This window comes from Giraffa tippelskirchi, chromosome X, assembly GCF_054371585.1.
Source record: "Giraffa tippelskirchi isolate mGirTip1 chromosome X, T2T-mGirTip1v1.2.pri, whole genome shotgun sequence".
Classification (NCBI taxonomy): Eukaryota; Metazoa; Chordata; class Mammalia; order Artiodactyla; family Giraffidae; genus Giraffa; species Giraffa tippelskirchi.
The window spans coordinates 65,079,069-65,100,397 of NC_137289.1; the positions used below are offsets into that span (position 1 = coordinate 65,079,069).

The window sequence follows — 21,329 nt, forward strand, 5'->3', positions numbered from 1 at the left end:
GTCTTTGTATTACTGAGAAACTGTCTCCGAAAGCAATTTAATAAAGGTTTAAAAAGTGTTTGAACTATGGCAATAGCATTTTAAGTGTTTCTATTGGCCCAATGTGGTTACACTTTGGAACCAGAGATCAAATTGCAAACATCCGTTGGATCATCAAAAAAGCAAGAGAGTTCCAGGAAAACATCTATTTCTGCTTTATTGACTCTGCCAAAGCCTTTGACTGTGTGGACCACAAGAAACTCTGGAAAATGCTTAAAGAGATGGGCATACCAGATCACCTGACCTGCCTCTTGAGAAATCTGTATGCAGGTCAGGAAGCAACAGTTAGAATGGGACATGGAACAACAGACTGGTTCTAAATCAGGAAAGGAGTACATCAAGGCTGTATATTGTCACCATGGTTATTTAACTTATATGCAGAGTACATTGTGAGAAACGCTGGGCTGGATAAAGCACAGGCTGGAATCAAGACGATTTTCCTCAGTTATGTACAACTCTTTGCGACCCCACAAACAGAAGCATGCCAGGCCTCCCTGTCCATCACTAAATCCTGGAATCCACCCAAACCCATATCCATTGAGTCGGTGATTCCGTCCAACCATCTCATCGTCTGTCATCACCTTCTCCTCCTGCCCTCAATCTTTCCCAGCATCAGGGTCTTTTCAAATGAGTCAGCTGTTTGCATCAGGTGGCCAAAGTATTGGAGTTTCAACTTCAATATCAGTCCTTCCAATGAACACCCAGGACTGATCTCCTTTAGGATGGACTGGTTAGATCTCCTTGCAGTCCAAGGGACTCTCAAGAGTCTTCTCCATCACCACAGTTCAAAAGCATCAATTCTTCGGCACTCAGCTTTCTTTATAGTCAAACTCTCACATCAATAAATGACTACTGGGAAAACCATAGTCTGGAATAGAGGGACCTTTGTTGACAAAGTAGTGTCTCTGCTTTTTAATTTGCTGTCTATGTTGGTCATAACTTTTCTTCGAAGGAGTAAGTGTCTTTTAATTTCATGGCTGCAATCACCATCTGCAGTGATTTTGGAGCCCAGAAAAATAAAACCAGCCACTGTTTCCACTGTTTCCCCATCTATTTGCCATGAAGTGACAGGACTGGATGCCATGATCGTAGTTTTCTGAAAGTTGAGTTTTTAGCCAACTTTTTCACTCTCCACTTTCACTTTCATCAAGAGGCTCCTTAGTTCTTCTTCACTTTCTGCCATAAGGGTGGTGTCATCTGCATATCTGAGGTTATTGATATTTCTCCCAGCAACCTTGATTCCAGCTTCTGATTCATCCAGGCCAGCATTTCTCATGATGTACTCTGCATATAAGTTAAATAAGCAGGGTGACAATATGCAGACTTGACGTACTGCTTTTCCTATTTGGAACCAGTCTGTTGTTCCAGGTCCAGTTCTAACTGTTGCTTCCTGACCTGCATACAGGTTTCTCAACAGACAGGTCAGATGGTCTGGTATTCCCATCTCTTTAAGAATTTTCCACAGTTTATTGTGATCCACAAAGTCAAAGGCTTCGGTAGAGTCAATAACGCAGAAGTAGATGTTTTTGTGGAGCTCTCTTGCTTTTTCGATGATCCAGTGGATGTTGGCAGTTTGATCTTTGGTTTCTCTGACTTTTCTAAAACCAGCTTGAACATCTGGAAGTTCATGGTTCACGTATTGCAGAAACTTGGCTTGGAGAATTTTGAGCATTACTTTATTAGCCTGTGAGATGAGTGCAATTGTGTGGTAGTTTGAACATTCTTTGGCATTGCCTTTCTTTGAGATTGGAATGAAAACTGTCCTTTTCTAGTCCTGTGGCCACTGCTGAGTTTTCCAAATTTGTTGGCATATTGAGTACAGCACTTTCACACCATCATCTTTTGGGATTTGAAATAGCTCAACTGGAACTCCATCACCTCCACTAGCTTTGTTCATAGTGATGCTTCCTAAGGCTCACTTGAATTCACATTCCAGGATGTCTGGCTCTAGGTGAGGGATCACACCATCGTGCTTATCTGGGTTATGAAGATCTTTTTTATACAGTTCTTCTGTGTATTCTTTCCACCTCTTCTTCATATCTTCTGCTACTGTTAGGTCCATACCATTTCTGTCCTTTATTGAGCCCACATTTGCATGAAATTTTCCCTTGGTATCTCTAATTTTCTTGAAGTGATCTCCAGTCTTTCCCATTCTGTTGTTTTCCTCTATTTCTTTGCACTAATCACTGAGAAAGGCTTTCTTATCTCTCTTTGCTCTTCTTTGGATCTCTGCATTCAAATGGGTATATCTTTTCTTTTCTCATTTGCTTTTTGCTTCTCTTCTTTTCACAGCTATTTTTAAGGCCTCCTCAGACAGCCATTTTGCTTTTTTGCATTTCTTTTTCTTGGGGATGGTCTTGATCCCTGTCTCCTGTACAATGTCATGAACCTCTGTCCATAGGCCATCAGGCACTCTGTCTGTCAGATCTAGTCCCTTAAATCTATTTGTCACTTGCACTGTGTCATTATACGGGATTTGATTTAGGTCATACCTGAATGGTCTATTGTTTTTTCCTACTTTCTTCAATTTAAGTCTGAATTTGACAATAAGAAGTTCATGATCTGAACTACAGTCAGCTCCTGGTCTTGTGTTTGCTGATTGTATAGAGCTTCTCCATCTTTGGCTGCAAATAATATAATCAATCTGATTTCAGTGTTGGCCATCTGGTGAATTTAATGTGTAGAGTCTTCTCTTGTGTTGTTGGAAGAGGATGTTTGCTATGACCAATGAGTTCTCTTGGCAAAACTCTATTAGCCTGCTTCATTCTGTACTCCAAGGCCAAATTTGCCTGTTATGCCAGGTGTTTCTTGGCTTCCTACTTTTGCATTCCTGTTCCCTATAATGAAAAGGACATCTTTTTGGGGTGTTAGTTCTAAACGGTCTTGTAGGTCTTCATAGAACCTTTCAACTTCAGCTTCTTCAGTATTACTGGTTGGGGCATAGATTACCGTGATATTGTTTGCCTTGGAAACGAATAGAGATCATTCTGTTGTTTCAGAGATTGCCTCCAAGTACTGCATTTCAGATTCTTTTGTTGACTATGATGGCTACTCCATTTCTTCTAAGGGATACCTGCCCACAGTAGTAGATATAATGGTTATCTAAGTTAAATTCACCCATTCCAGTCCATTTTAGTTCACTGATTCCTAGAATGGCAACGTTCTCTCTTGCCATCTCCTGTTTGACCACTTCCAGGTTGCCTTGATTCCTGGACCTAACATTCCAGGTTCTTATGCAATATTGCTCTTTATAGCATCGGACCTTGCTTCTATCACCAGTCACATCCACACCTGGGTGTTGTTTTTGCTTTGGCTCCATCCTTTCATTCTTTCTGAAATTATTTCTCCACTGACCTCCAGTAGCATATAGGGCACAACCGACCTGGGGAGTTCATCTTTCAGTGTCCTATGTTTTTGCCTTTTCACACTGTTCATGGGGTTCTCATGGCAAGAATACTGAAGTGAAGGTTTGCCATCCCCTTCTGCAGTGGACTGCATTTTGTCAGACCTCTCCACCATGACCCATCTGTCTTGGGTTGCCCCACATGGCATGGCTTAAGTTCATTGAGTTAGACAAGGCTGTGGTCCATGTGATCTGATTGGCTAGTTTCCTGTGATTGTGGTTTCCGTCTGTCTGCCTTCTGACACCCTCTCTTAGCACCTACGGTCCTACTTGGGTTTCTCTTACATTGGACATGGGATATCTCTTCATGGCTGCTCCAGCAAAGTGCAGCCACCGCTCCTTACCTTGAATGTGGGGTATCTCCTCACAGCTGCCTCTCCTTACCTTGGACGTGGGGTATCTCCTCTTGACTGCTCCTGTGTTGCGCAGCCACCACCCCTGTGCCATGCAGTTGTTTGCTGCTGCTGCTGCTGCTGCTAAGTCGCTTCAGTCGTGTCCAACTCTGTGCGACCCCATAGACGGCAGCCCACCAGGCTCCGCCATCCCTGGGATTCTCCAGGCAAGAATACTGGAGTGGGTTTCCATTTCCTTCTCCTGCAGTAGTTTCCATACTCCTGATTAGCAGACTAATCAGTTTACATACTCTTTCAAAATCTTTATGGTATACAGATATATTTGTGTTAGTTGCTCAGTCATGTCTGACTCTTTGCAACCCATGGACTGTAGCCTGCCAGGCTCCTGTGTCTATGGAATTCTCCAGGCAAGAATACTGGAGTGGGTAGCCATTACTTTCTCCAGGGGATCTCCTCTTCCCTTAACTCTTCTACTTTTTAGCTGGGGTGTCTGTAACAAAACAGAGATTAACAAGAGAAAAACAAGTAGAAGTTTATTAATAGATATATCTCACATGTACATGGGAAAGTGAAAGTTGCTCAGTCACGTCCAACTCTTTGTGACCCCATGGGCCGTACAGTCCATGAAATTCTCAAGGCCAGAATATTGGAGTGCGTAGCCGTTCCCTTCTCCAGGGTATCTTCCCGACCCAAGGATCGAACCCAGGTCTCCTGCATTGCAAGCGTATTCTTTACCGTTTAGCCACCAGGGAAGCCCATGTACACAGGAGAAACCTAAAACAAACTGAGTAACTCAAAGAAGTGGCTTAGAATTTGAACTTAAATAGTATGTTCGGCCAAAACAAAACAAGAAGGGTATGAGGGAGACAAGTTATGGGAAGGTGAGCAAGTAATAATGTAAATAAGAAGGTTTATTATGAAGATTTAAGTGTGTGCCTTATTGAAGGCTTCCCTTGTAGCTCAGCTGGTAAAGAATCCACCTGCAATGTGGGAGTCCTGGGTTCGATCCCTGGGTTGGGAAGATCCCCTGGAGAAGGGAAAGGCTGCCCACTCCAGTACTCTGGCCTGGAGAATTCCATGGACTGTATAGTCCATAGGGTCACAAAGAGTCAGACATGACTGAACAACTTTCACTTCACTTCACTTCTTCATTGTTCAGAATTTCTGGAGATTTGTGGTAATACTTCTGTTCCTAGTACACTGTGGGAGACACCCTTACAAAGGGAAATTTTCTGGTAAATGTTAATTTCCCTTACAAAAGAATAATTTATGCTGTTTTCGAAACTTCTCCTGTTTCTGCTGTTTCACAAAACAATTCTTATACCAGAAAGGCATATTTGGAGTGGCATATTCTGGTCTCCTATCAAGGACCATAATTTTAGTTAACCGAGTATGGGATTTGTGATTATTTAATAAAAAATATGGGAAGAGATCCCTGGTTAGGAAGTCTTCACTCTTTAGTTTGGAAAATAAGATTTAACTTAATTTTCACTTCTGCACTTTCTCTAGCAATAAAATTCATTGTAAGCCCAGGTGTTCCTGTATTATGTTTTGAGATTAAAAATAAGAAAAGGAACTGTACATTGTTTACTTCTCTATCTCTAGCACTTAACATGGTGGCTGGCATATAGTAGGCACTTAATCAATATTTGATTAATAGATTGGTTAGTGCCCTGTTAGTTTTAAATGTCGTAAGTTAATACTATGGGAAGAGTTGATGGATCATTGGAAATCAATATACCGTAATTTGAGGACTGCCACCATAGTGACAAGGAAGAAGTGTTCTAATTACAGACTTTGTTGTTACTGCTTGAAATAAAATAGGAGGTAAAGTTATATGCTTGAGAATCTCAGAAAAAGTTATCTATTAAGCTCCTTTTCCTTGCCTTTCAAGTATGGTGTGATATGATTCTTGAAACAAATATTGTTGATAGTTCACCCAACATATGTTCCCAACTTGCCTTTCTTTTTCTAATGAAGCCCAGAATTTGTCCATGTATCAATCCTCTTTGATAAAGCCAACCTTATTTTAGGCCACAGGAGGTGGTGATCTCTGGTGGCTTTGTTCTGTGGAGGCTTGAAGCAGAGTTTTGGTTCCTGGCCAGAGACTGAGGTTGGGCCTCGATACTGAGAGTGCTGAATCCTAATCAGTAGATCAGTGGCCAGTGGCAAGACCCTGGGCCTTTGGCTTTGCAGAAAAGAATTCCCACAAAGATGGAAAGTAGTGAAACAAATAAAGTGTTTATTAAGAGGGAAGAGTACTTGTAAATAGACACATGGGTGAGCTCAGACAGAGAATTGCACCCTTGTGGTAGCTTGAATCACTTATACGGGGCGTTTCTTCTGGGTTTCCTTTAGCCAGTCATCTTGCTTTACCTGGTTCTGAGTTTATATGTATATGCTCAGTCACTCACTTGTGTCCAACTCTTTGCAACCCCATGGACTGTAGCCTACCAGGGTTCTCTGTCCATGTGATTCTCCAGGCAAGAATACCGGAGTGGGTTGCCATGCCCTCCTCCAGGGGATCTTCCCAACCCAGGGATTGAACCTGTGTTTCTTTTGTCTCCTGCATTGGCAGGCAGATTCTTTACCACTGCACCACCTGGGAAGCCCAGTTCTGAATCCATATTTGGTTTATCTCACAATCTTCCCATGTGTGTGCCTATCTCTTAGCCAAGATGGATTCCAGTGAAGTTGCCTGTGGATAGATTTACATCACTCCCCTTTTGACCTCCAAGGAGCTTTATAGACTGGAAAGTCTCGTTGACTTTGAGAATGAGAAATATGTGGTTTCTGTCTTATATCTTGGCTGGGCTCAGCCTATCGAATTATCCTGCTATTATGGAGTTTCTGTCCACAGGGGACAAACTCCATCTGCTCAGCCTGGGGCCCAGCTATCTCCTGCCTCAGTGAGTCCAAATTGATCTAAGGTTGTCTTGATAGGCCTATTTTCCTTGCCAAAGACTTATTGGTAGAAGCACAAGTATATGAAATAATTCTGGAAAGCCTTCTGGAAAATGTTTCTTTATTATGCCTCTTAGAACTATTGTCAGCATCTTGCTACACACCTGAGGGTGAAGTCTACAGACAAAGAATGGCCAAGAACAGGGAGCCACAGAGAAGTAAAGACAGAGCTTTGACATACCATACTTATGTCTGCCCTACCTATGAACTTTTTAGTATGTAAGATTTAAAACATGTTATTTTTAAAGTCTGTCTGATGCAGGCTTTTCTGTTACTTGCAAACAAAGGCAACCTGATAATAGCTCCCACATCTCCTGACTGGCGTTGGGGTGTCTCTCCTTCTCTGATGGATGGCACTGTTACTAAATGCAAGTTCATGTGCACAATGCACAGTGAGGTCATACAAACCAAAATGTCAGAGTTTGGAGCAGAGAAAGGTTTATTGTAGGGCCAAGCAAGGAGAGTGGGTGGCTGGTGCTCAGAAATTCCAAACTCCCTGGTGGTTTGAGAGAAGAAGATTTTAGGGGGAAGAACATTGGAAGTAGAGCCTACAGGGTGTATGATTTTCTTCTGATTGGTTGCTGGTGAGGTAACAGGGTAGTGCTCTAGGAGTCTTGTGCTCAGCCTGATACTACCATCCTTCACCTGGATGGGGGCCTTAAATTCCTCAAGAACAGCTCAAAGGTATTGTTAAATATATATCCCTTGAGAAGGAACCACCATCTTGCTTTAATTGCTATACTATTGTTTCTTGACTGTTCGTCCTTTGTTTCTGCATCCCCTCCCTCCCTTGATTAGCAGCTGTTTGAATCTGCCCTTTGGTATTCAGGAAGGTTTAGAGGGCTTAAAACATTTTCCTACAGATAAGAACCAGGGGACATGGAAAGGATTTGTACCTTCATTGACCCCATGGCATTCAGCTTGTTTTCAGCACTCCAAAATGAAGAGGAGACCATAAACAATGACTGGATGGTTACTTTCCTACACCTAAGGATGTTTTTTGTAACTTAATGTTGCAAGTGTAGGGGCAGAAAAAATTTTTCTTCTTCCTTTCTAGGTTCTTTGGTCTAATAATCAAGTTGATACAAAGAAGATTAACAGGAGAAAACAAACACAGTTTTGTGCATACAGGAGCCCAGTAAAAATGTGAAGACTCAAAAGGCAGCCAGGGAATTGAAACTTACATAACATCCTGAACTGAGGACAGAGGTTGGGGTTTGGGGATACAGAGGGGGAGAAAAGCCATTCAGGAAGTCAAAGAAGATGTTTGGGGAAAAAAAAGTTTATTTTGTTGTATAGATAAGTTTCTTAGGTAAAAATGTACCTCTAGTGCAGGCTCTCTTGGTCCGTGGTGCAGGCCCCCTCTCCATGTAAATTTTAGCAGTTGAGGGGGTGATAAAGAGCTTCTCCTGAATCTGCTGGGGTTTAGCTCAAAATAACCCTCATCCCAAAGTAGCATATTTTGGGGTGACAAATTCTCATCCCTTTCACAAGGAATGGCAGCAATCTCAATTTTACTCTGTCAGTGTGTCTATGGTAAAGGCAAATGAGAAAGTGAGGAAGCACTGAGACCATTTCAGTACTCAGATAACCCATCTGCACATTTTATCTTTCATTTGACTGAAAGATCATATTTAGAATAGTGTACAACCCTAGTGTACCAGAAACATATCTAGTACTCCATAATTCTTAGGATTCAGGTTCTCTCTTCTGCTTCTTCCTACCATGATTCTGCTTATATTTATTGCTGCCAAATCCCCTCAGCCCTCAGTTTCATTGCTTCCCACTGTCTTTTGGACTCTGCTTACTGTGTTGTTGCCATTTTCCTTTAAGCCTCTGTTCTCATTATATTGTCTACATCTCTTGATCCTTTGCATGGTCTTTGGAGTTTCAAATCCCCTCATCTCTAGTACGAACCTGACTTCATATTTGAGATGGTGCCATTATTCAGTACAAAACTACTGTTCTACACAGGCATATCTGAATTACATGCTTCTTCATGGAGCGTGTGTTCAGAAAATGGCTGCTGTAGCATGATCTGAGGGTGGAGTTTTCGGCCCTCTGATGTCAAAAGGTTACCTATCAGATACTAATAGAGGGCCAGTTGAATGGTTGGTGGTCTCAGGTGGTTTGAACTGGGCAAGACAAGCTCCATGTTCCTGGAAAAACAACTTAAGTAACTTAGTATAGTGACCAAACGTATTATCTATAGGAAAGAGTTAAAGGAGTCTTGTGATATATTTTATAAGTCAAGAGATACATAGAGTAACAGGTAAGTTGGGCAAAGACTAACAGAGTTTTGTCAAGAGAACACAATGATCAAGCAAACAACCTCATCCAATAACACAGGAGATGACTCTACACATGGGCATCACCAGATGGTCAATACTGAAATCAGATTATGTTCTTTGCAGCCAAAGATGGAGAAGATCTATACAGTCAGCAAAAACAAGACCTGGAGCTGACTGTGGCTCAGATCACCATTATTGCAAAATTCAGACTTAGATTGAAGAAAGTAGGGAAAACCACTAGGCCATTCAGGTATGACCTAAATCAAATCCCTTATGATAATACAGTCACGATGATGAACAGATTCAAGGAATTAGAGTTGATAGTGTGCCTGAAGGACTATGGATGGAGGTTCATAACATCGTATAGGAGGCAGTGACCAAAACCATTCCAAAGAAAAAGAAATGCAAGAAGGCAAAGTGGTTGTCCGAGGAGGCTTTACACAGAGCTGAGAAAAGAAGAAAAGCAAAAGGCAAAGGAGAAAGGGAAAGATATACCTAACTGAATTCAGAGTTGCAGAGAATAGCAAGGAGAGATAAGAAAGCCTTCTTAAGTGAACAGTGCAAAGAAAGAGAGGAAAACAACAGAATAGGAAAGACTAGATATCTCTTCCAGAATATTGGCGATAGATATCAAGGTAAGATTTCATGCAAGGATGGGCACGGTAAAGGACAGAAACAGTAAAGACATAACAGAAGCAGAAAAGATTAAGAAGAGGTGACAAGAATACACAAAAGAACTATACAACAAAGTTCTTACTGACCCAGATAACCATGTTGGTGTGATCACTCACCAAGAGCCAGACATCCTGGAGTGTGAAGTGAAGTGGACCTTAGGAAGTATTACTATGAGCAAAGCTAGTGGAGGTGATGGAATTCCAGCTGAGCTATTTCAAATCCTAAAAGAAGATGCTCTTAAAGTGCTATACTCAATATGTCAGCCAATTTGGAAAACTCAGCAGTGGCCACAGGACTGGTAAAAGTCAGTTTTCATTCTAATCCCAAAGAAGGGCAATGCCAAAGAATGTTCAAAGTGCCAGACAATTGCGCTCATTTCACATTCTAGCAAGATTATGCTCAAAATTCTTTAAGTTAGGCCCCAAAGTATGTGAACTAAGAGCTTTCAGATGTACAAGCTGGATTTAGAAAAGGCAGAGGAACCAGAGATCAAATTGCCAACATTTGATGGATCAGGGAGAAAGCAAAAGAATTCCAGAAAAACATCTGCTTCATTGACTGTGCTAAAACCTTTGACTGTGTGGATCACAACAAACTGTGGAAAATTCTTTAAGAGATGGGAATACCAGGCCATCTTACCTTTCTCCTAAGATGTCTTTGTTCTGGTCGAGAAGTAACAGTTAGAACAGGACATGGAACAATAGACTGGTTGAAAATTGGAAAAAGAGTATGTCCAGGCTGTATATAGTCACCCTGCTTATTTAACTTCTATGCAGAGTGCATCATTCAAAATGCTGTGCTGGATGAAACACAAGCTGGAATCAAAATTGCTGGGAGAAAAATTGCCAAATTCAGATATGCAGATGATACCATTCAAATGGCAGAAATTAAAGAGGAACTGAAAAGCCCCTTGATGAGAGTGAAAGAGGAGAATGAAAAAGCTGGCTTAAAACTCAACATTCAAAACACTAAAATCATGACATCCCATCTCACCACTTCATGGAAAATAGAACAAGAAAAGGTGGAATCAGTGAAAAATTTTGTTTTCTTGGGGTGCAAAATCACTGTGGATGGTGACTGCAGCCACGAAAATAAAAGATGCTTGCTCCTTGGAAGGAAAGCTATGACAAATCTAGACAGCATATTTAAAAACAGAGACATCACTTTGCCAACCAAGGTCCATATAGTCCATAAACTGATTTTTCCAGTAGTCATGTACAAATGTGAGAGTTGGACCATAAAGAAGGCTGTCAGTCAGTTCAGTCGCTCAGTCGTGTCCGACTCTTTGCAACCCCATGTACTGTAGCACGCCAGGCTTCCCTGTCCATCACCAACTCCTGAAGCTTGCTTAAATCATGTCCATCATGTCAGTGATGCCATCCAACCATCTCATCCTCTGTCGCTCCCTTCTCCTCCTGCCTTCAATCTTTCCCAGCATCAGGATCTTTTCCAACGAGTCGGTTCTTCGCATCAGGTGGCCAAAGTATTGGAGTTTCAGCTTCAGCATCAGTCCTTCTGATGAATATTTAAGACTGATTTTCTTTAGGATGGACTGGTTGGATCTCCTTGCAGTCCAAGGGACTCTCAAGAGTCTTCTCCAACACCACAGTTCAAAAGCATCAATTCTTCGGTGCTCAGCTTTCTTTATAGTCCAACTCTCACATCCATATATGACTACTGTAAAAACCATAGCTTTGACTAGATGGACCTTTGTTGATAAAGTAATGTCTCTGCTTTTTAATATGCTGTTTAGGTTGGTCATAACATTTCTTCCAAGCAACCAGAGTCTTTTAATTTCATTGATGCAGTCACCATCTGCAGTGATTTTGGAGCCCCCCAAAATAAAGTCTGTCACTGTTTCCATTGTTTCCTCATCTATTTGCCATGAAATGATGGGACCAGATGCCATGATCTTCATCTTTTGAATGTTGAGTTTTAAGCCAACTTTTTCACTCTCCTCTTTCAATTTCATCAAGAGGCTCTTTGGGTCCTCTTTGCTTTCTGCCATAAGGGTGGTGTCATCTGCATATCTGAGGTTACTGATATTTCTCCTGGCATTATTTATTCCAGCTTGTGCTTCATCCAGCCTGGCATTTCGCATGATTTACTCTGCATATAAATTAAATAAGCAGGGTTACAATATACAGCCTTGATGTACTCCTTTTCCTATTTAGAACCAGTCTGTTGTTCCACGTCCAGTTCTAACTGTTGCTTCCTGACCTTCATACAGGTTTCTCAAGAGACAGGTCAGATGGTCTGATATTCCCATCTCTTTCAGAATTTTCCACAGTTTATTGTGATCCACACAGTCAAAGGCTTTGGCATGGTCAATAAAGCAGAAATACATGTTTTTCTGGAATTCTCTTGCTTTTTCTATGATCCGGTGAATGTTGGGAATTTGATCTTTCATTCCTCTGCCTTTTCTAAATCCAACTTGAACATCTAGAAGTTCACGGTTCACATATTGTTGAAGCCTAGCTTGGAGAATTTTGAGCATAACTTTGCTAGCATGTGAGATGAGTGAAATTGTGCAGTAGTTTGAACATTCTTTGGCATTGCCTTTCTTTGGGATTGAAGTGAAAATAGACCTTTTCCAGTCCTGTGGTCACTGCTGAGTTTTCCAATTTTGCTGGCATATTGAATGGAACACTTTCAAGCATCATCTTTTAGGATTTGAAATAGCTCAGCTGGAATTCCATCCCTTCCACTAACTTTGTTTGTAGTTATTCTTCCTAAGGCCTACTTGACTTTGCACTCCAGGATTTTTGACTCTAGGTGAGTGATCACACCATCGTGGTTATCTGGGCCATTAAGATCTTTTTTGTATAGTTCTTCTGCGTATTCTTGCCAGCTCAAAGAAGGCTGAGCACTGAAGAATTGATTCTTTTGAACTATGGCGCTGGAGAAGCCTCTTGAGAGTCCCTTGGACTGCAAGGATATCAAACCAGTCAATCCTCAAGGAAATCAACCTTGAACATTCATTGAAAGGTCTAATGCTGAAGCTGAAGTTCCAATACTTTGGCCACCTGATACAAAGAGGCAACTCATTGGAAAAGACCTTGATGCTGGGAAAGAGTGAGGGCAGGAGGAGAAGGCAGTGACAGAGGATAAGATCGCTGGATGGCATCACTGACTCAATGGATATGAGTTTGAGCAAACTCTAGGAGATAGTGAAGGACAGGGAAGCCTAGTGCACTGTGGTCCATGGGGTCGCAAAGTATAGGACCTGACTTAGCAAGTGAACAACAGCATGATCATGAAGATTATGCAGTTTGCAAGAAGAATTAATGTAAATTTTGCTGCAAGTACAGGATATTGTTTATTAAGCAAGTATTGGTTAAGTGATCTAGCTGATGCCTGCCCTCTATTTCAAGTGTGCCCAAGTTTGCAATGTCACATGATACAAAACGTGGGGGTTTTCTCACAGGAAACTTCTTCTGAATGCTTCATTCAGAAGATGAGTAACATGAAGCAGATGCTTTCGAATATCAGAGTATCATGGTGTCCTAGGTTAGTACATTGGGAGATAAGAAAATGTGAATCAGAGGGAATAAACCCTACTTTTTGACATCCCTGAAAAGTATACTTGAGATGATGTCATGATTTCTCCTTCTTCTACTTTTTTCTTTTCTATTTCCCAAACATTTTCACTTGGCCAACTAGCCTTCCCTACATCTACAAGTCTTCTTACCCATATTCTCATCTCTGTGTACTACCATGATTAGCTAACTCACCATGCTTCCCCTTTTCTCTACCGTATTCATGACCACCTCTATTCTCTTGGTCAGAACATGGCAAAGGGAGATGTATGGTCAACCAGTGGAAGTTTTCTTGTATGTACTAGTAGGTGGAGGAAAAACTATTGTTTATTCAGTAACTACCATGTACTAGGCATTGTACCCAAGGCTTTATGTGATGAGAAAATAGCACCATTAGAGGGAGCTATCATGTCTTTCCATTGTTGTGAAAAAGTGGCCACAGCAGACATTTGAAAATGACTTTTGGTAATGGTTTTGATGAAGTATTTTTGTTGTTTGTGTTTGTAGTGTTAAGTTGTACATAGGATTCATTTTCCTTAAGAGCAGTCAAAATATGTTGAGTGATACTCTTAATAGGACATTGCTTTTAGCCCCTTTTCAACTCACTTTGGAACTTTTCACTCCTGTTTTTAAAAAATGAGGAAGAGAAAAAAAATGCTTAGCACAGTTATTTTTCTTGTTACTTTCTCTGATTGTTTAGGTTCTGTTTGCATCCTGAATATACCAGGTGCTGAAATGAACATGTACTTTCTAGGGGAGTTATATTTTGAAGTAATTAAAACATCCAGTCTTGCAGTTTTTAAAAATCATTTGCAATGCTGTAAGGGCTGATTTACAGACATAGAAATTAATTGAAGAATATTTACTTTTAGAAAATAAGAAAAAAGCTCCAACACAGGAAGTAGATAGGGATTCTCATGCTGATTTGTAGGACCAAAAAAGGAGGGGGGAGGGACAAAGATAAAACCACTTGTAAGTAAAACAATATCTGTCTCAAGGCTATTCTTAAGTAACCACACAATTCATTTATAGTTTTTTTCCTATCTATTTTCCTTTCTACTATATTATGGTGTCTGTCACTAAGACATAGATATAAACCTGGAATTGCATTATTGAAGTTGCTATCTCAATTACCTTTCTAAGATAATTACCTTTGTACTAGAGAGTTTTAAAAATCAATAGAGTGTTCTTTGCAATATCTCAGTAACAGTTAATTATTATTACAACTCATTTTAACAGTTATTCTGCTTAGTAAAAAGAACCATACTTTGAATGTCACTAACCAGTAAGAAAAGCAACTGGGTGAAGTATATTTATTGAAGATTTTAATTGAAAATAACTGCTCATTTCTGGTGGAGTTGAGAGAATACTCCACAAACATCAAAGACTCCGACTGACGGTAACAATAAATGAAGTTGTCACTCGGTAACAATAAATGAAGTTGTCACTAGTTATTTTAATGTCAGAGGCTCTCTAAATATTCTAACATGCTTTTGGTTTGTGTCGAGGCTTGATTGATTTTAGCTTGTCCACCATTCTTGGGGTACCAAGAATCCTATCAAGTATTACTTGATAGAATTGCAAGTAATGTAATATACCAATTCTAAATGATAAAACTATTTCAGTTCTTCTGATTCTGATCAATACATATTAATGATTATCTTCTAAAGAATGGTCCAAAAAAATCTGGCTATTTTTAATTTAATTGGTTTCAAGTTTTTCATCCTTAGAATAGGGATAGACATTGACTGTTCTCAGCTGGACTGATATGTTGAATAACCAATACAAATGAATTACTAAGAAGTTTGCAAATACAAAAGTTCTGTAATAGATATTAATGATAATTTTAGATAGACACTTGTGACTGTAACTTTGGGTGACTACTTCAAGGGTTGACTCCTCCTTTACATTAGAGTTTGCTCAAATCTTTTCAAAACAGCTCCTTGTTCATTGTCATCTTTAATTCTGTTTGACAGAGTCAAAACCTTTCCTTCAACAGAATGTTCAGTAACCTTCACCAAATAACCATTAATTAAGCAATTAAAATAAATTTGAAGGAAAAAGAACTTTGAAAGGAGAATAGAATTAACCCAAAAGATAGTTTAAAAATAGTTTTCTAGCACTTCAGTCATTATTGACCAAAAACTTCCTAGGGGATATTAACAATGCATTTGATAGTTACCAAGGAAACCTTAACCTTTCCTGAGAATGTCTGCCCTTCTGCATTGTACCTGATTGTCAGAATAACTTCAGCAACTGATTATAACTGAGCCATTTTCAATATCAAGCTTTTTTTTTTATTGTCAATCCCTTTTCAAAGAATAAGCTCAAGTGTTCAAGATATCTTGCTCTGTATCTATATTTCTGTTACTGAGGATTTGTACTTCAAACACGGAGATTCTTTATTAACAATTTCCCCATCAGTCTTTGCCATCTTGTGAGACAAATCGATCCTAATTTAGAGACAAGGAAACAGAAGTACTTAATGTTTTTATTGTGTGAGAATGATTCTATCATACCGCTTACTGGCTTTCTTTGTTCAGAATATGTCTGAGTCCATTCAGACTGTAATAACAAAATAACATAGGTTGGGTGACTGATAAACAACCAACATTTACTTCTCACAGTTTTGGAGGCTGGAAGTCCAAGATCAGGATGCCAGCATGGTCGGGTGAAGACTTCTCACTGTGTCCTCACACGGCAGAAAGGGCCTCTTTTTATAAGAGTGTGAATCGCATTCAGGAGGGCTCCACCCTGTGACCTAATCACCTCCCAAAGATACCCATCTACTGACACCATCACAGTGGGCATCAGGATTTCAACATAACACATTTTAGAGGGATACACACATTCAGACAATAGAACACAACAACTAATCAAATATCTAGCAGTGTTTAAAAGTAGTCTGTATTTTTTTAAGTAGCACTACTTTAAAAAAGTTTGTTTTCATGTGTGTCAATTAACCAGAACTATGATCCTTTGAGATAGTGGGAAAAGCACCAACCAGGGAGTCAGGAGACCTGCTTATACTACTTACCAGATATATGACCTTGGCCAAGCTAATTGATCTCTGTATTTTTTCATCTGTTAAATGGCAGTGATACTGTGCATCTCATAGGGGTGTTGGGAGATTTAAGTGACATAGTGTATGAAGAGCACCTGACATGGTTAACATACTCAGCATCTAAAATCTAATATCTACTATTATTGCTTAAGGAGTACATATTAATATCATATAAGCACATACTCTGTATTCTGAGTACTGGCTTGAGGATTATGATCTATAGAAATATATTATGGTATTAGGAGAGCAACATACCTGATATTGGTACTATACTGAAGATTCCAAGTTATATGGTCATCATAGGCATAATATTATACTGCAAAGGCAGGGTAGAACGGAAACTACTATTTATTAGTGTGCCAGATGCTATGCTAAGTATTTTGCAATTCTGTTATCCCATTAAGTCCTCACAACCTAATGAGATAGGTGTTGTTATTATCCCCACATATGTAACATTACTAGGATTTGAAATTAAAAGGGAAGGGAGCACAAATACAGTCTTTGGGGGAAACTAGCAGAATTAATATTTTCTGTAGTAGAGCAAGTTATATCCATGCAAATTCTGTTCATCACCTGTGCAAATCTGTACCTGAGGAGGTTGATACCAACGGAAAAGAAAGATAGTGAGGAGTGATACAAAAAGTCGATTCTTTCTTTGTGCATTTGAGATTTGAAATGAAAACTGAAATATTCTAGGTTAAAAATTGAGTGTTTCTGTTTTTTTTTAATGTTGTTCAGACAAATAATGAATTATTTGTGTATGTGAAAACTGAAGCAAAACCAAACATAACAAAACAAAAAACACCCACACCAAACATATATCCTTAGGTTATCCAGGTTCCTGGTTTTTATTTTCTGTCTTTATTTGTGGTTCAGCCTTCAATAAAGGAGAACTCCAGTGTACATTTATAGGCATTCGTGTAAGTGTGAAAATGCTATTAGGGTATGACAAACATTATGTAACAAACCAACAAAATGTGCACTTTCCCCAACTTGTTCCATGTCATGACTTGCATAGATTTAGTATTTTTTCCCTGGAATCTATGAGTGAGTCTAAGACAAATTTATTATTGTGTTAAAATATACATAACATAAAATTAATCCTTTTAATAATTAAAACTCTGCAATTCAGTGGCGTTAAATACATTCACATTGTTGTGCAACAGTTACCACTATCAGTGACTTCCATTAAACAATTACTTCCCATGACCATTTCTTTCTTGTCCCTGATAACCACTATTCTGTTTTCTATCCCTATGAATTTTATATTTTAAGTACTTCATGTAAGTGGAATCTTCTTTTGTGTCTGGTTTGTTTCACTTAGCATGATATTTTCAAGATTCAAGCATGTATTAGAATTTCATTACTTTTTAAGGCTGAATAATATTCCATTTCATGTACATACCACTTTTGTTTATCCATTCATCCATCAATGAATGTTTTTTCACTTTTGGCTATTTGTGAATAATGCTGTTATGAATATTGTTGTACAAATATCTATTTGAGTCCCTGATTTTGACTGTTTTAGATATATACTCAGAAATAAAATTGTTGGATCATATGGTCATTCTATGTTTATGTTTTTGAAGAACTGCTATATTGCTTTTATGGCACATCATTTTACATTTCCACTAGCAATAAATGAGGGTTCCAGTTTCTCCACATTCTCACTAACACTTGTCCGTTTTTTTCTTTTTTAATAATAGTGATGTTAACAGGTGTGTGGGAGAAGGAAATGGCAACTCACTCCAGTATTCTTGCCTAGAGAATCCCTTGTACAGAGGAGCCTGGTGGGCTGCTGTCCGTAGGGTCACGCAAAGTCGGACACGACTGAAGTGACCTAGCAGCAGCAGCAGCAACAGGTGTGTAGTGGTATCTCATGTGGTTTTGATTTGCATTTCCCTAATGATTAGTGATATTGAACATCTCAACTTTCAGTGCTTATTGGCCATTTGTATATATTTTTTGCACAACTTTCTTTTCAAGTCCTTTGCCCATTTTTGAATTGAGTTTTTTGTTGTTGTTTTTATTGAGTTGTAGATCTTTATAAATTCTCAATACTAATCCCTTATCAGATATATGATTTGCAAGTGTTTTCTCCCATTATGTAGGTTGCCCTTTTGCTTTCTTTTTAATATCCATTGACGTATAAAAGTTTTTAATTCTGGTGAGCAGTGTTGGTGTATTTTTTTCTTTTGTTGCCTATATTTTATGGTGTCTTATTAAACAAATAATTGCTGACTCTAATGTCATGAAGCTTTTACTCTGTTTTCTCCTAAGAGTTTTATAGTATTAATGCTTACATTTAGGCATTTGTATTACATTGAATGATTTTTGAGTGTAGAAAAGTCCTTGCATTCCATGAATAAATTCTACTTGTTTATGGTGTACAGTCTTTTTTAGTACACTGATGAATTTAGTTTGCTAGTATTTATATGAGGACTTGTGCATTGACATTCATAGGGATATTGGTCTGTGATTTTCTTTTCTTGTAGTATCAGCATCTGTGTCTGGCTTTGGTATCAGGGTGATGCTGGACTCATGGAATGAGTCAGAAAATGTTCCTTCCTCTTCAGTATTTTGAATAGTTTTTTTTTTTTCTACACCTCACAGCATGTGGAGCTTTGCCTACCAAGGATTGAATGTGTAACCCCTGCAGTGAAAGTGCAGAGTCTTAACCACTAGAATGCCAGGAAAGTCTCCTCTTCAGTATTTTGAAAGGGTTTGAGGAAGATTGATGTCAATTCTATTTCAGGTGTTTGGTAGAATCCAGCAGGTAAGCCATCTGTTCAGGTCTTTTCTTTGTTGGGAAGTTTTTGATTGCTGATTCAATCACCTTACTATTTATAGGTCTATTCAGATATTCTGTTTTTTTTATGATTCAGTCTTCGTAGGTTGTATATTTTGGGAATTTCTGTGTTTTACCCAAGTTATCCAATTTGCAGGCATACAATTGTCAATAATAATCTTTTGTAATATTTTCTGATATGTGCTAAGTCACTTCAGTCATGTACAACTCTTGCAACCCTTTGAACTGTAGTCCACCAGGCTCCTCTGGCCATGGGATTCTCCAGGTTAGAATACTGGAGTGGGTTGCCATGCCCTCCTCCAGGGGATCTTCCCAAGCCAGGGATCTGTGTCTCCTAGGATTCCTGCATTGGCAGGTGGGCTCTTTACCCTAGTGCCACCTAGGAAGTCCCCTATTTATGCAAAATAGGTAGTATGCCCCCACTTTTTAAAAATTTATTTTATTGTCTTATAGTTGATTACTAATGTGTTAATTTCTGCTGTACATCAAAGTGATTTAGTTATACATAATATATAGGTTCATTTTCATATTCGTTTCCATTATGGTTTATCAGTTCAGTTCATTTAAGTTGCTCAGTTGTGTCCCACTCTTTGCAATCCCATGGAATGCAGCACGCCAGGCTTCCCTGTCCATCACTAACTCCCAGAGCTTGCTCAAACTCATGTCCATCCAGTCGGTGATGCCATCCAACCATCTCATCCTCTGTTGTCCCTTTCTCCTGCTGCCTTCAATATTTCGCAGCATCAGAGTCTTTTCCAGTGAGTCAAAACTTCACATCAAATGGTCAAAGTATTGGAGCTTCAGCTTGAGCATCAGTCTTTCCAATGAATATTCAGGACCGATTTCCTTAAGGATGGACTGGTTTGATATCCCTGCAGTCCAAGGGACTCTCAAGAGTCTTCTCCAACAACACAGTTCAAAAGCATGAATTCTTCAGTGCTCAGCTTTCTTTATGGTCCAACTCTCACATCCATACGACTACTGGAAAAACCATAGTTTTAACTAGATGAACTTTTGTCGGCAAAGTAATGTCTCTGCTTTTTAATGTGCTGTCTAGGTTGGTCATAGCTTTTCTTCCAAGGAGCAAGTGTCTTTTAATTTCATGGCTGCAGTCACCATCTACAGTGATTTTGGAGCCCCCCAAAATAAAGTCTGTCACTGTTTCCATTGTTTCCCCATCTATTTGCCATGAAATGATGGACCAGATGCCATGATCTTAGTTTTTTGAATGTTGAGTTTTAAGCCAACTTTTTCACTCTCCTCTTTTACTTTCATTAAGAGGCTCTTTAGTTCTTCTTCACTTTCTGCCATAAAGGTGGTTTCATCTGCGTATCTGAGGTTATTGAGATTTCTCCTAGCAAACTTCCTTCCAGCTTGCACTTCATCCAGCCTGACATTTCTCATGATTTACTCTGCATATAAGTTAAATAAGAAGAGTGACAATATACAGCCTTGTCATACTCCTTTCCAGATTTGGAACCAGTCCATTGTTCCATGTCCGGTTCTAACTGTTGCTTCCTGACCTGCATACAGATTCCTCAGGAGGCAGGTAAGGTGGTCTGGTATTCCCATCTCTTTTAGAATTTTCCACAGTTTGTTGTGATCCACACAGTCAAAGTCTTTGGTGTAGTCAACAAAACAGAAGTAGATGTTTTTCTAGAACTCTCTTGCTTTTGCTATGATCCAACGGATGTTGGAAATTTGATCTCTGGTTCCTCTGCCTTTTCTAAATCCAGCTTGAACATCTGGGAATTCACAGTTCACATACCACTGAAGCCTGACTTGAAGAATTTTGAGCATCACTTTGCTATCATGTGAGATGAGTGCAGTTGTGCGGTAGTTTCAGCATTCTTTGGCATTGCCTTTCTTTGGGATTGTAATGAAAACTGACCTTTTCCAGTCCTGTGAACACTGCTGAGTTTTCCAAATTTGCTGGCATAGTGAGTGCAGCAATTTCATACCATCATCTTTTAGGATTTGAAATAGCTCAATTGAAATTCTATCACCTCCACTAGCTTTGTTCATAGTGATGCTTCCTAAGGCCCACTTGACTTTGCATTCCAGGATGTCTGGCTCTAGGTGAGTGATCACACCATTGTGGTTATCTGGGTCATGAAGATATTTTTTGTATAGTTCTTCTGTGTTCTTGCCACCTCTTCTTAATATCTTCTGCTTCTGTTAGGTCCATAGCA

At 39.4% G+C, this 21,329-nt stretch overlaps 1 long non-coding RNA gene across 1 annotated transcript in view; it reads left to right on the plus strand.

Annotated features, from left to right (window-relative positions):
- The window catches only part of LOC145536287 (uncharacterized), a 227,303-nt gene that overhangs the window by 53,006 nt on the left and 152,968 nt on the right, over nucleotides 1-21,329 (plus strand). The window lies entirely within an intron of this gene.